The sequence below is a fragment of the Elephantulus edwardii genome, unplaced genomic scaffold, assembly GCF_000299155.1.
Source record: "Elephantulus edwardii isolate Elephantulus edwardi_28Jun2011 unplaced genomic scaffold, EleEdw1.0 scaffold00509, whole genome shotgun sequence".
NCBI lineage: Eukaryota > Metazoa > Chordata > Mammalia > Macroscelidea > Macroscelididae > Elephantulus > Elephantulus edwardii.
The window spans coordinates 130,268-144,355 of NW_006400259.1; the positions used below are offsets into that span (position 1 = coordinate 130,268).

The 14,088-nt window shown below is 41.8% G+C and overlaps 1 pseudogene; it reads right to left on the reverse strand.

Moving 5' to 3' along the window:
- Positions 1-13,128: 13,128 nt before the first annotated feature.
- Positions 13,129-13,551, reverse strand: LOC102869059 (annotated as a pseudogene).
- Positions 13,552-14,088: the final 537 nt, after the last annotated feature.

Below are 14,088 nucleotides of genomic sequence, written 5' to 3' on the forward strand. Positions count from 1 at the left end.
CACTGAATCAAACCAGGACTTTCACCAAATGAGGAACTGTGTTTTGCTGTTAATCTGGGTTGGGACTTCTGGGCTAAATCTGGCCCTGCATTAGGTGATATTTGTTGCCTCCCTCACCCCCAAACCTATTTCCCTAATAAACCTCACTCCTGAGTGAAACCACAACTATGAGTAAAGTCTGTGAGCTATCAATGAATAACAGACTCAAATGATTGGTAGAAAGAGGTGCAGGAGCACATGGGGTAGTGTGTCTGACCAAACAGCTAACTATTTGCTGTTATGGATATTACTCATGCGGATAATTCTCCTTCAAGAAGCAGATAAAAGTCAGACTCGGCTGCCCTCACATTGCGTCACCTCCTTTCCTAGCCTATTTTAAGAACAGTTGTGCCAAGAAATCTGGAGAACAACCACTTGGCGAACTGACTGGAAGAGATTTATATTTATTCCCATTCCAAAGGGTGATCCAACAGAGTATGGAAACTATAGAACAATATCATTGATTTCACATGCAAGCAAGATTCTACTGAAGATTATCCAAAAATTACTGGAACAGCACATCAGCAGAGAACTGCCAGAAGTCCAGGCTGGGTTTAGAAGGGGTCATGGTACTAGGGATATTGTAGCTAATGTTAAATGGATCTTAGCTGAAAGCAGGAGATACCAGAAGAATGTCTATCTGTGTTTTATTGATTATGCAAAGGTGTTTGACTGTGTGGATCACAACAAACTGTGGCTAACTCAGAGAAGAATGGGAATCCCAGAACACTTGATCATGCTAATGGGAAACCTATACTTGGACCAGGAGGCAGTCGTCAGAACAGAGCAAGGAAACACTTCAAAATTGGGGAGGGCATATGCCAGGGATGTATCCTGTCTTCATACCTTTTCAACCTACATGCAAAACAGATTACCCAGGAGGCTGGGCTCTAGGAGGAGAAATGTGGCGTCAGGATTGGTGGAAGATGTATTAACAATCTGCGTTATGCAGATCACACAACCCTGTTTGCTGAAACTGAGGAGGACCTGAAGAGCTTGATGCAGAGGGTCAAGGATTGCAGCCTTCAATATGGATTGAGATTCAATATCAAGAAGACAAAGATTCTCACCACTGGGCCAACTGGCAGCATCAGGATGGATGGTGAAGAGATTGAGATTGTTTACAGCCTTAATTTGCTTGGCTCCACAGTCAACACTCTTGGCACCAGCAGCCAGGAAATTAAAATGCATATTGCGATGGGGAAGTCTGCTGTTAGGGACTTCCCCAAAGTACTGAAGAGCAATGGTGTCTCTCTGGAGACTAAGGTGCATCTGGTACAGGCCATGGTCTTTGCTATCACTTGTCATGCATCAGAAAGTTTGACAATGACTAGAGAGGACAGAATGAGAATTGATGCCTTTGAGCTGTGGTGCTGGATAAGGGTATTGAATGTACCATGGACTGCTAAGAAAACAAACAAATTCATCCTGGAGTGGGTTAAATGGAGCTGCTCCTTGGAGACAAGGATTCGGAGGCTTCATCTGACATACTTTGGACATGTTGCTAGAAGGGACCAGTTCTTGGAGAGGGACATTATGCTTGGGAGGGTGGAGGGACGCCTCTATGAGGTGGATTGATTCAGTGACTAGGGTAATCAGGGTGGGTGTGTCAGAGACAGTGGGATTGGCACAAGACAGAGTAGGTTTTAGGGCTGTTGTACATAGGGTAGCTACAAGTTGCAAGCAACTTGATGGCACATAACAACAACATTGGTTTTCAGTAGTCCTCTACTCTCCTCCAAGATAAAAGAGCAGAGGACTATTTAAAGCAATAGTCTATAATAATGAACGATATGTTCTTTTGGCAAATGTACATCTGATGGTAAAAATAAGTTTTTTAAAAAAGAAACTAAACAAAAACATAACCCCACCAAAACTGGTTAAATAATAAGGTGCCTTTGCAGAGCAGTGTGTTATGTCTGAATCCACCAGGCAGGATGGGTAGACTCCTCCCGTAAGTCTCCTCCCTGGAAACCCAATGGTGAGTTGCTAGGAGTCAAAATCAACTAACTCTATAGCTATGTATTAATTGAATTTTTATTATGAATACATAATTTAAAGTGCTGTCAGCCTAGTATCCTTTTTCTAGGAACTGCTTCCTCCCTCTCTTCTTATTGTGGTCAGCAAGGCAGGACACGTCATTTTAGTACATAGCTCACATCTCCTGAGTGTAAGTGACTCTTTCAAACTGACTCTAGCTAGAGCAAAAAGTCTCCTCTAAGACTGCTGGGTCCCTCCTGGTTAAAGCTGGGGAAAGGAGGCTGACTTACAAAAGTACGACATACTGGAGGAAGGAATCAGCGGAGTCGCTGTGGTCTCACAGGCGCTGCATGCCCTTTCCAAAAGGAACAGCAATTCCTTAATACCACCTCAGTGTTTCAAATAAGCACTAGGAATTTATGTCTTCACTTGAAACCTCCTTTTCAAATCTTAGTAATGAAATAAAATACTGTGTGAGCAAATAAAGCATGTCTACAAACAAACTGATGCCTTTGCCAAGTGCTTAGATGGTCCACAGCACAACAGCCACCCAGCACATGAACAAAAGTAGTGAGAAAATCATAGCTGGATTTGGGTGGCTGGTTCCAACTGCTCCTGAGTTCCTACCACAGCCTCTGTCTCCTTCTTGTGACTTTTTCTTTTAAAATCTTTTCAAATCATTTACAGAAACCTGTTGTTGTTGCTCTTAGATGCCACTGAACAACAGACTGGAACCCTGCCCTATCTTGTGCCATGCCCCTCACAATCTCCGACATGCCTGAACCCACTGTGCAGTCACTGTGCCAAGACATCTTGTTAAGGGTCTTGATCTTTCTGCTCACCTTCTACCTTTACCAGCATGATATCTTTTCCCAAGGACCTGCCCTTCCTTACAACATGCCCACAGTATGTGAGATGAAGTTTCACCACCCTTGCCTCTAAGGAGCATCCTGGTTGCACTTACTTCAAGATAGACTGGTTTGTTCTTTTTGGCAGTCCACTGGATAGTGAATACTCTTTGCCAAAATCACAATTCAAATGCATAGAATCAGGTACACTTCTATCTTTAAACTGACACATTTATTCTTTTGTGCTTTGGAGGGGGCTTTGATGGCCGACTCTCCCAAAGCAATAATGTTTTCAATCTTTTGACTATTGCTACGAAAGATGTTCCAGTCTTAGCCTAAAACTTGGCTTTTTTTAGACATAACGTTAAGGCCTCTCTGTTCTCCAATGACCTTAACTACAGAAACATGGTCTTGCAAATTATCAACAGCTGTGAGACTCAGATGTAAGAGAGAGTGCTTCCCACACTAAGTGGCAGAACTTTTGGCAGCAAGACTTGAGGGACACTGGAGTAAGATCCTACTGACCAGATCCTGGTGCAAGACCATGGTGATGGTGGTGGAGAAGAGTGCGGCACTGCTGCAGAGAAATTTGACAAGATGTAAGCCCTCCTCGGCTGAGTTAAAAGTTTTTGCTGTTCTTGCTCATGGTTGAAGAAGAAGCTTTTAACTACTCTCACGCAAACTTTGCTGTAGAGACTTCCTTTATTTGTGTTGCTGAACTGAAAATGGAACCTGGACTAGTTAAAGAATTGTATCTGGGGACTGCTGAGCTAAACCTGAATTTGGGTGATATTCGTTGCCTCCCCCAATCCAACTTACTTCCCTAATAAACTCCATTCTAGGTACCGCACTGTGAGTCTGTGAGTCAACAATGAATAAACAAACCTCTTGCTTCTGCCGTTGCTCTAGAGACACCATGAGGCTGGGCTACAAGCTCTTATTCTGCTTTCTGCTGTGGAATGATGAGAGGCTGTGCTATTCTCACTCTTTCTGACTCTTTCAGAGATGATAACTGCCCTGTGCCCCCAGCTACCATTTTCTATAGCTCCTTAGACTGTGATTACAAATAAAATTAAATTCTTGACAACTCTAATCCTTTCTCCATCTATCATTTATCAGTAAGCCTCTTGGCTTACTGGTGAGGATTTTTGTTTGCTTGATGGTAAAATATAACCAACATTGAAGTCTGTAGTCTTTGAACTTCTGCACCAAGCACTTCAAGTCTTCCTCATTTTCAGTAAGCAAAGTTGTGTCATCTGCAACAACGCAGGTTGTTGATGAGTCTTCCTCCAGTCTCAATGCCACATTTTTCTTCATACAGTCCAGCTTCTCAAAGATTTGCTTAGTATACAGATTAACTGGTATGTTGAATGGCTACAACCCCGCAGCACATCTTTCCTGATTTTAAATCATGCAGTATTCCCTTGTTCTGTTCAAACAAATCCTTCTTGGTCTATGTATAGCTTTCTCATGAGCACAATTAAGTGTCCTGCGAGTCGCATTTTTCACTGTTACCCATAATTTGTTATGATTCACCCAGTCAAATGCCTTTGCATAGTTAATAAAGCACAAGTATACATAAAGCAATTAATAACCTTATTTATCTTAGATTTCATGTTTCTATCATTTCCAAGTAAGGGAATTCTAACTCACTGTACATATAGTTTGGAAACATACAATTCAAGTCTAAGAAATCAGACCCAATTAGGACACCAGGTAAGATATAACAACATTTCATAATTTCATCCTGAATGAATTAAGAATGAAAATATAGCAACTTCAGCTAATGGCAATTTCAGTGAATTCAAACACTCTATCCCACTATGTATACATAGAACTACTATCCAGATGAAAGGAATCCCAATTCAAAGTGGCTCCAATGAAAAAGTTACTTATGTTATTATGTGCTGTCGAGTCGCCTGCGACTCATAGCAACCCTATGTACAACAGCCCTAAACTCTGCTCTGTCCTGTGTCAATCTCACTGTCTCTGACACTCCCATCCTGATTATCCCAGTCATTGAATCAATCCACCTCACAGAGGGTCTTCCTCTCCTACACTGCCTCTCCACTCTCCCAAGCATGACGTCCTTCTCCCAAGGACTAGTCCTTCCTTGCAACATGTCCAGAGTATATCAGATGAAGCTTCAGAATCCTTGCCTCCAATGAGCAGTCTGGTTTAACCCTCTCCAGGATGAACCTGTTCACTTTCTTAGCAGTCCATGGTATATTTGATACTCTTCCCCAACACCACAGCTCAAAAGCATCAATTCTCCTTCTATCCTTCCTAGTCATTGTCCAGCTCTGACTCATAGCAAGTGACTGCAAAGACCATGGCCTGTATCAGGCACACCTTAGTCTCCATGGTGACACCACTGTTCTTCGGTACTTTGGAGAGGTCTCTAACAGCAGACTTTCCCATCCCAATACTTCTAATTTCCTGGCTGCCAGTGCTAAGAGTGTTGACTGTGGAGCCAAGCAAACTAAAGCTGTTAACAATCTCAATCTCTTCACCACCCATCCTGATGCTTCCAATTGGTCCAGCGGTGAGAATCTTTGTCTTCTTGATCTTGAGCGTCAATCTGTATTGAAGGCTGCCATTTACATAATTAAAATGTGCAGATACCTTTGAACTGTGGTGCTGGAGAAAAGCACTGAATGTCTCATAGACTGCCAAAAGAACAAACAAGTCTCTCTTTGATGAAGTGCACCCAAGAGTGCTCCTTAGAGGAAAAAACCTCCCAAGGCCAGAACTGGTTTCAAGATGCTGTAAATCACACAGCTCAAGACTCCTCATCTTTCTCCCTCAGAGTCACTGATTGACTGCCTTTGAGTTAGCAGTGAAATTACTTACCCACTAAGCCACCAGAGTGTCCTTAGAGGCAGGGATGTTGAAATGGCATCTTGTGTACTTTGGGCATGTTACTAGGAGTCCTTGGAAAAGGACCTCAAGCTGGCAGAAGTAGACGGTCAACAAAAATGAGGAAGACCCTCAATAAGATGATCTGACAAAGTAATATAATATGCAAATATATACATATAAACTTTTTAAATTAGGCAAAACGAATTTTTATAAAAATTTCATCCTTTCCCCCAATGATTTAAATAAAGATCTCAGAGAAAATTTACACTTTGATTGTCTTCCACTTGGTAGTGACAATTCTATGTGAGAAGATTCCATTTCTATTCTCAGGAAAAAAAAAACCAGGACCTGGTGCATATGGGACTGGACTTGTGAATGACTACGTGATGACAACAAAATGGATATGGCTCATATATCAATGGTCACTCACTGCATACTTTCCACAATAGTCAACACACACATGAGTAAAGAAAATGAAGTGTATACATACAATATTAGTCATAAAGATAAGTACCAGCCTCTTACATGCTACAACTTAGCTGAAACTGGAAAATACCATGTGAATAAAATAGGTGTGGTACAAAGGGACAAATTATATACAATTTCATCAAACAAAATAAGCAAAGAGCCATCAAAGATTAGTGATTAACGGAGTGGAAGAAGGGAATAGATAGTGTTTGCTCAGGGGGCATGAAGTTCATGTTAATGATGGTGGAACGATTTGGAAAAAGAGGACAGGACTGGCAGAAGTTTTGAGCTATTTTATGTACACATATTCATGTATACACAAATATACACAAACACACATACAAACATGGAAGTTCAGATGGTGCAGTCCATAAGCTGTTGCACTGTTAATCTAAAGTTGGATGGTTCAAATCCACTAGTGGCTCCTAAGGAAAAAATGGCAAACTTCTCCCATATGATTTACAGCCTCTGAAAAGCTGCTGGAATGGTCCACTATAAGTCAGCTCCAACACAACAGCAATAAGTGAAATGTCAAAAACACATACAAATAAATATGGGAATAGGGAGCTCTGGTGGCCTAATGGCAAGAAGCTGTGCTACAATCCCAAAGGCATGTGGTTCGAATCCACCAGCTAGCTGCTCAGCAGGAGAAGAATGGGCAATCTTCTCCAGTGCGATTAACTGCCTCTGAAAACCCAGCAGAGGGTCAGCTATGGTTCGGCTCCAACTTGAGAGTACACAGCAACAACAACAAAGATGTGTGTGTGTGCGTGTGTGTGTGAGTACATGCGTGTGTATGCACACACATATATATATACAGAACAACAACAAACTCAATTCATATATATAGGGAGCTCTGCTGGTCTCATGGGTGAATACTTATGCTGTCAATCAAAAACACATGGTTCAAATCCTCTAGGTGCTCTGGAGGAGATAAATCAACAGTTTCCTCCCATGCGATTTACAGCCCCAGTAAACCCACTGGAGGGTCAGCCAGGAATTAGTTCTAGCCAAACAGCTGTCACATAACAACATATATATTGTTGTTGTTGTTGTTGTTGTTGTTGCTGCTGCTGCTGCTGCTGCTGCTGTTGTTGTTACCTGGAACTCATAGTGACCCTACATACAACAGCTCTGAAGCCTGCCCTGTCCTGAGCCAGTCTCACTGACTCCAACACACCTACCCCTATAGCCCCAGTTACCGTATCAGTCCATCTTATCTGGGATCTTCCTCTCCTGCATTGTCCCTCCACCCTTTCAAGCATGACATCTTTCTCCAAGGACTGACCCCTCCTGGCCTTTGCCCAAAGTATGTAAGACAGAGCTTGAAAATCCTACCCTACAAGGAGGAGTTTGCTTTCACCATCTCCAAAACAGACATATTTGTTTTCTTGGCAGTCCATGGTATGTTCAAACTCTTCTCCAGCACCACAACTCAAAGACATTGAGTCTTCTTCTATCATCTTTAGTCATGGTCCAGCTCTCTGATGCATAGCAAGTAATTGCAAAGACCGTGGCTTGGATCAGGCGCACTTTGCTCTCTAGATTGACACTGTTGCTTCTGGAGAGGTCCCTGACAGCAGATTTTCCCAGTGTGATTCGTCTTTTCATTTTCTGAGTGCTGTGCCAAGCTGAAATTCTTAACAAACTCAATCTTTTCTCTGTCTTGTATGGTGCTGCCAGTTGGTCCAGTGGTGAGAATCTTTTTCTTGATGTTGAGCATCAATCCATATTGAAGACTACAGTCCTTAACCTTGAAACGGTGTGGAGATAGAACACATCCCTGACACTCCTTTCCTGATTTTGAACCATGCAGTATTTCATTGCTTTGTTCTGAGGACTTTTTCCTGGTCCCAGTATAGGTTTCGCATAAGTGCACGCAAGTATTCTGGGATTCCCATTCTCCTCAAGGTTAACCACAATTTGTTGTAATCCACACATTCAAATGCCTTTGCCTAGTTAATGAAACACAGAGAATCATCCCTCTGGTACTCTTTACTTTCTGCCAAGATCCATCTGACACTGGCGATGTCTCTAGTGTGACGACCTCTTCTAAACCCAGCTGTATTTCTGGTAGTTCTCTGTCAATATATACTGTTCCAGTTGTTTTTGGATAATCTTTAGCAGGTTTAATAAATAGTTTGAAGACTCCTTACACCTTAGCTCAGGGGGCTGCACTTCACCCTCCAAAGTCGCTTTACTGGTTAGTTTACAATCTCTAAGACAATCGGAAGCTTTGATGGCACGGGAGCTAAATAGACCAGCTGCTAACTAAAAGGCTGGCTGTTCGAACTCACCAGCTGCTCTGCAAGAAACACCATTAGCTAGTTGAGTTTCAGCCTTGGAAATTTTACTATAATGGGTAAAACTGAAATCAACCCAAGGTCATGAGTTTGTTTTCTGGGTTTAAGTGAATGCAAACTCCCTAGGGTTGCTACTGAGCCTTTGTTAAATCTTTCTAATAAATGAAGATCTCAATCTAGGATTCTGTATTTCTTAAATTTGTATTTTCTTACTGCTTCTCATTAGACGATATATCCCAGAAGTGACAGTTAAGGACATAAACAACAACATATTTCTCCATTTCTCTTCCTGTGGATTCAGCTCTGCTACACATAATAACTTTAAAAAGGAAACTCAATTTCCCCCTCTTCTGTATAGTTTCTCTTATTATTAGGACCAGACAATAAGGTATTTTTATACATATATGACTCAGTTTCTATATCTACAAAAATAAGGATGTTGACTTGAATTATCTAAGTTCCTTTCCAGTTGTTTCTGGTTTTCTGTCTGAAATTTAATCCACAAAACAACTCAAATTATTGCTCCTTTGTGTCTAAAGAAATTTGTTTTAGGTATTTCTGTTCCTCTTGCTCTAAAAAATAAATAAATAAATACATACACGAATACATACATAAATACATAAATAAAGAAATAAACTAAAACAAAAAATAAAGGTCCTGAAGCAAGATGTTTGTTGTAAGGAAACAAACTGATTTGTGCCTGAAGAGAGCACCTCAAAATCTATTTAGGGCTTCCAGAATGAGACAGTGGCTGTGGTCTGTGCCCCAAAGCCCCTCAAAGACCTTCTGCATCAAACACTCTCCATTGTACCCTAAAAAAGTACTTGGTAAACAATTTTAGAGAAGAATGTAATTTTGTTTGCTCAAGAACACATCCTTTTCAGAAAACCAGATTCAGAACAATGCTCGGAGCAGATGCTTTCCAAAGATAAACCTCAGGTCTTGCCAGAAGGCTCTTGTGACTGGAGAGCAGACTTGGGTTGTCCTGTCATTACAAGGTTTCAATCTATTGTACAGGGGGTACTCAAAACCATCAACCTAAATATTAGCTAATCACTGAATTTTTATTGACATTCCTTTTATTTTCTTAGAAAAGCTCCCTGGACAGGCCTCCTTAGATCACTTAGTTCAGAATCCATATTTGCATTTTTTTCTTTTTACTATTCTTTCAGTAAACTTTTTTGCTTTAATTTTAACAGAGATTCTAGTTTTCTACCTGAAACATGGTATTTCTTCTCGAATTGCTTGAAAATATGGACCCAAATGCCCATCTCTTTGCTAAAGGCTGACATGTACAAGGTATTTTGTCAGTAAAGCCTGTCTTTGTCCTAATTCAAACCAAGGGTTGTTTTGTTTGTTTGTTTGTTTGTTTTTCAGTTACTTGCTATACATCCAAAAGTTGAACAATTAGTAATGGTGCCGTGGAGTTGTGGCATTGAAGAAGACTTCTGAATATCCTGTGGACTTCCAAGAGAATAAACAAGTATGTATTGGAAAAAGTATAACCAGGGTCCTCCTTAGAGGCAAGGATGATGGCAGCTTTGTCTCACCTACTTCAGGCATGTTGTTACGACGGGTCAATTGTTAGACAAGGGACATAATGCTTGGAAAGGTGGAGAATCAGAAGGAGAGAGGAAGACTCCAACAAGATGGACTGACACAATAACTGTAACAATGCAATGGGCAAGACTATCAGAGATGAGTATAGCAAAAGACAAGATTCAGATCCTCTGTTCATAGTGTCACAAGAAGTGGACTCAACAGCACATAACAACAAGGTTTTACAACAGTCTGGGGTATCTTTATATGAAGTGCACTGCCCATTTCATGTTTTACCCTTTTCTTTAACTTGAATGGGACTGTGAGTTTGTACACTGAAATGAGAGCCGCATACTGGATCCAAACACTGTAAGTGTTCATGTCATCAATGAGTAGAGGTCTTTTCACCTCTTTAGTCATACCTAGCATATCAGGGAAAGAACAGCGTACATTTGCATTTGCACTCCAGATATCTACAGTGTACTAAGAGCTGTAGTACGCTCCTGGGAGTTTTGCTAAGATGTGACTTCTGCAATATTGTGGTTGTATTAGGTGCCATCGAGGCATCTACAACTGTGAACTATTTGAATCTCACTCTATCCTGAGCCATCCTAACCATCTCCAATATGTTCGACCCCACTGTTGCTATGGATACCAAGGGTAAAATCTTGAGTGACCCAGGAAACATCCAAAGAAGATGGAAGGAACATACAGAGTCACTGTATCAAAAATAATTTGTTGATATTGAAACAATTCAGGAAGAAACATATAATTAAGAACCAATGATAATAAAGGATGTTATAGTTGCACTGAAGATATGGCAAACAATAAACTCCCAGGAATTGATAGAATACCAACTGATATATTCCAACAAAGACATGCAGCCTTGGATGTACTCATCAGGTGTGCCAAGAAATCTGGAAGTCTGCTACCTCACCAACTGAGTGAAAGAGATCAGTATTTGTTCTCTTTCCTCCAAAAAGAGTGATTCAGAAGCAAAAGTGGAAATTATCAAACAATATTATTAGTAGCACACACAAGTAAAATATTGCTGAAGATTATTAAAAAATAGCTAGAACAGTAGCCTGACAGGGAACTGCCAGAAATTCAAATTGGATTCAGAAGAGGCCATGCCCAAGGAGTATCACTGCTGGTGTCAGACGGATCCTGGCTAAAAGCAGAGAATATCAGAAAGATGTTTATCTTTTTTTTTCTATCTAGGGTTGTAGTTGTTGTTGTTGTTGTTGCTGATAGGTGCTATCAAGTCGAGTACCACTCATATTGTGTTCTTTCGCATTGACTATTTTCATCAGGGTAAAGGTTGGCAGAGGAAGGGGGAAATCATATGATTAATTTACTCACTTTCACTTCTAATCAATTTATGATCACAAAGCTCCACAATTCCTAGAACTCTTCCTTAGTCTCCTCTCTATCCTTCCTCTGCTTGTCTGATTTATAGTGCAAATGAAGCTAGTAAGCATGTTGTTGTTGTTGTTGTTTGGTGCCGTCGAGTCGTAGACGACTCATAGCAATGCTATGAACGAACAGCCTGAGCACTGTTCGTACATAGTTTCCGGAGGCAAGCCATTTCAGAAGTGGATGCCGCTCCTGCTCCCAGGCTTGATTTAGTCAGGAAGCTCCAGAAAACACTGTCCACCATGGGTACCCATTACCACGACTGGCACATCACTGTCACAGTCTTCAGCATCACAGCAACCACAAGTTATATCTGTACAGCAATGCACAGACGAGTGCTATACCACCTAGAAGAATGTTTGACAGGAAAGGAATTTGAACCTGGCCGGAGGGCCGCAGGCCCAAGGGCCCTTTGGTCTTAAGGCCACCTCTTGGTTCAAACCCTAGGCCCAGGCTGGCTAGCCTCGCTCCCGGGGACAGAGCAAACCTGCATGTAACAAACACATGCCCGGAAAAGCAGTTGACACCAAAAACTTGCCACAATTCCTGGGCTCACACGAACATGCTCCTTCTGGCAAGGATAACTTCCCAAGACCATGGGAGGAGCCAACCAGGAACAACATGGCTGCTTCCTCTCCCAGCTGCCTTTGGGCTTAAGGCCCCCTCCTGGTTCAAACCCTAGGCCCAGGCTGGCTAGCCTCGCTCCCAGGGACAGAGCAAACCTGCACGTAACAAACACATGCCCGGAAAAGCAGTAGACTCCAAAAGCTTGCCACAATTCCTGCGCTCACACCACCATGCTCCTTCTGGCAAGGAGAACTTCCCCACTAGTAAGCATATTATTGTTATTACTTATGGACCTCTTGGTCCACTTTGCCACTCCACAGGATTGTCCCCAATAGGAGATGTTGTTGTTGTTTACTGCCGTGGAGTTGAGCATGACTCATAGTGATCCTGTGAACAAAGGGTCTGAAGCCTTTCTATAACTATCATCGTTTATCAAAGTTCATAGTTGCCAGAGGCATGTGGTTTAGGAAGTGAATGCCACTCCTGGTTCCAATAATAGGAGACACTTTATCCTAAAGACAGAGAGTCTTCTGGTCCCTGGGATCCTCCATATCCCTCTAGTTAATGACATAATTACTCCATAGGCATGGTCATCCACACCCAGGGGTCATTGCTGACACACTCCTGGTTCACACACCCCACTGCAGGGCCATGCCTCTCCTTTTTCTCATTACTGTGCTTATGAAATTCACTGTAAGATGGCTTTCTCCCCCAGCATAACTTCATGGAAACCGACTGTCATGGAAACTCCATGTTAGATATTCCAATAAAAACTTTCCTGTCTCTTCACCTTCTTTTTTTCTCTTTTTTTTATTAAGTTTAATGAACATTTACAGAGATTTGGGATTTTCATTCATTCATTATTGCACTTTTCTCCCCGTCTCCCCTCCCCCAGTTCTCTCTTCTTTTTGAAAAGCAAAAGAAAAATTCCTTCATTGGTATACAACCTTCTTTTTTTTCCAACTGGGAAAACATTTCCAATTTTTATTCTTAAAAATAGGAATCAAAATTGTAAAGGCAGATTTGAGAGGGTCATTTTGCAACATCACAAGAAAACATACTCCGATGGAAATCTAGTCAAACTGCGGTTGCTCCTCAGGTTACATTCATTCCTGCATCTTCTCAATCAGTTCTTCCTTGTATTTGCCTTTCTCTTTTCCAACTTGCCGAGATTTAGCTTTATGTTCAAGAATTTTTTCCAATCTTTATCCAATTTCAGCCTGGTAATAACCACCTTGCTTGGGTGAATGCCCACATGCATTGGGGTACCATTAGCCTTCTCACAGTGCACTCTTTCGATGTAGATGACAGACTTCTATCTGTACACCTGGACTACCTGGCCAATTTGTTGGCCTTTGTAATGTCCTCACACCATCCTTGTAGATGGGCATGGAGCGCACGTTGTACTTCTGCCGCAGCTCCTTGGACACAGGGGAGGACATGATCTTCCTGCGCACACGCGAAGGGGCACTGAAGTGGCATTTGTAGTTCTTGCTGTGGTCCAAGATAATGAAAGGGTTGAACTTCATGGTGACAGCCATCTGGTAGCATCAGGCGCTCCACACGCAAGGCCACAACCTTCTTTTTAAGTAATTATGATACTGCATGGAAAAGGGACAGCACATAACAGGTCTACGTTAACTCTCTTGCCATCTCCTCCAGCTTCAGCTGATCCACATTCTTCTACATCTCTCGGGAGGACTCTTAACATCTCTCTAGGGGATCTCTGAGAGTCTGCCAGGCCTTTCTCTTCTAACTGGCTTATTTTTTTAATTTATGTATATAATTAGTTTCATTTACATTATATTTCATTCGTGTATATATATTGTGGAGAGTTTTTCCCGCTTACAATCACCTTACTAATACCTGCATTCATGAAAATGTGTAGGCCAGCTACATCAGGACTCCAGCTCTCATATTCTCCTTTTAGAGAGCCAAGGTCTGATTTGCCCATCTGCGTTATGCAGATGACACAACCCTGCTTGCCGAAACTGAGGAGGACCTCATGCACTTGCTGCAGAGGGTCAAGGACTGCAGCCTTCAGTATGGACTGAGGCTCAATGTCA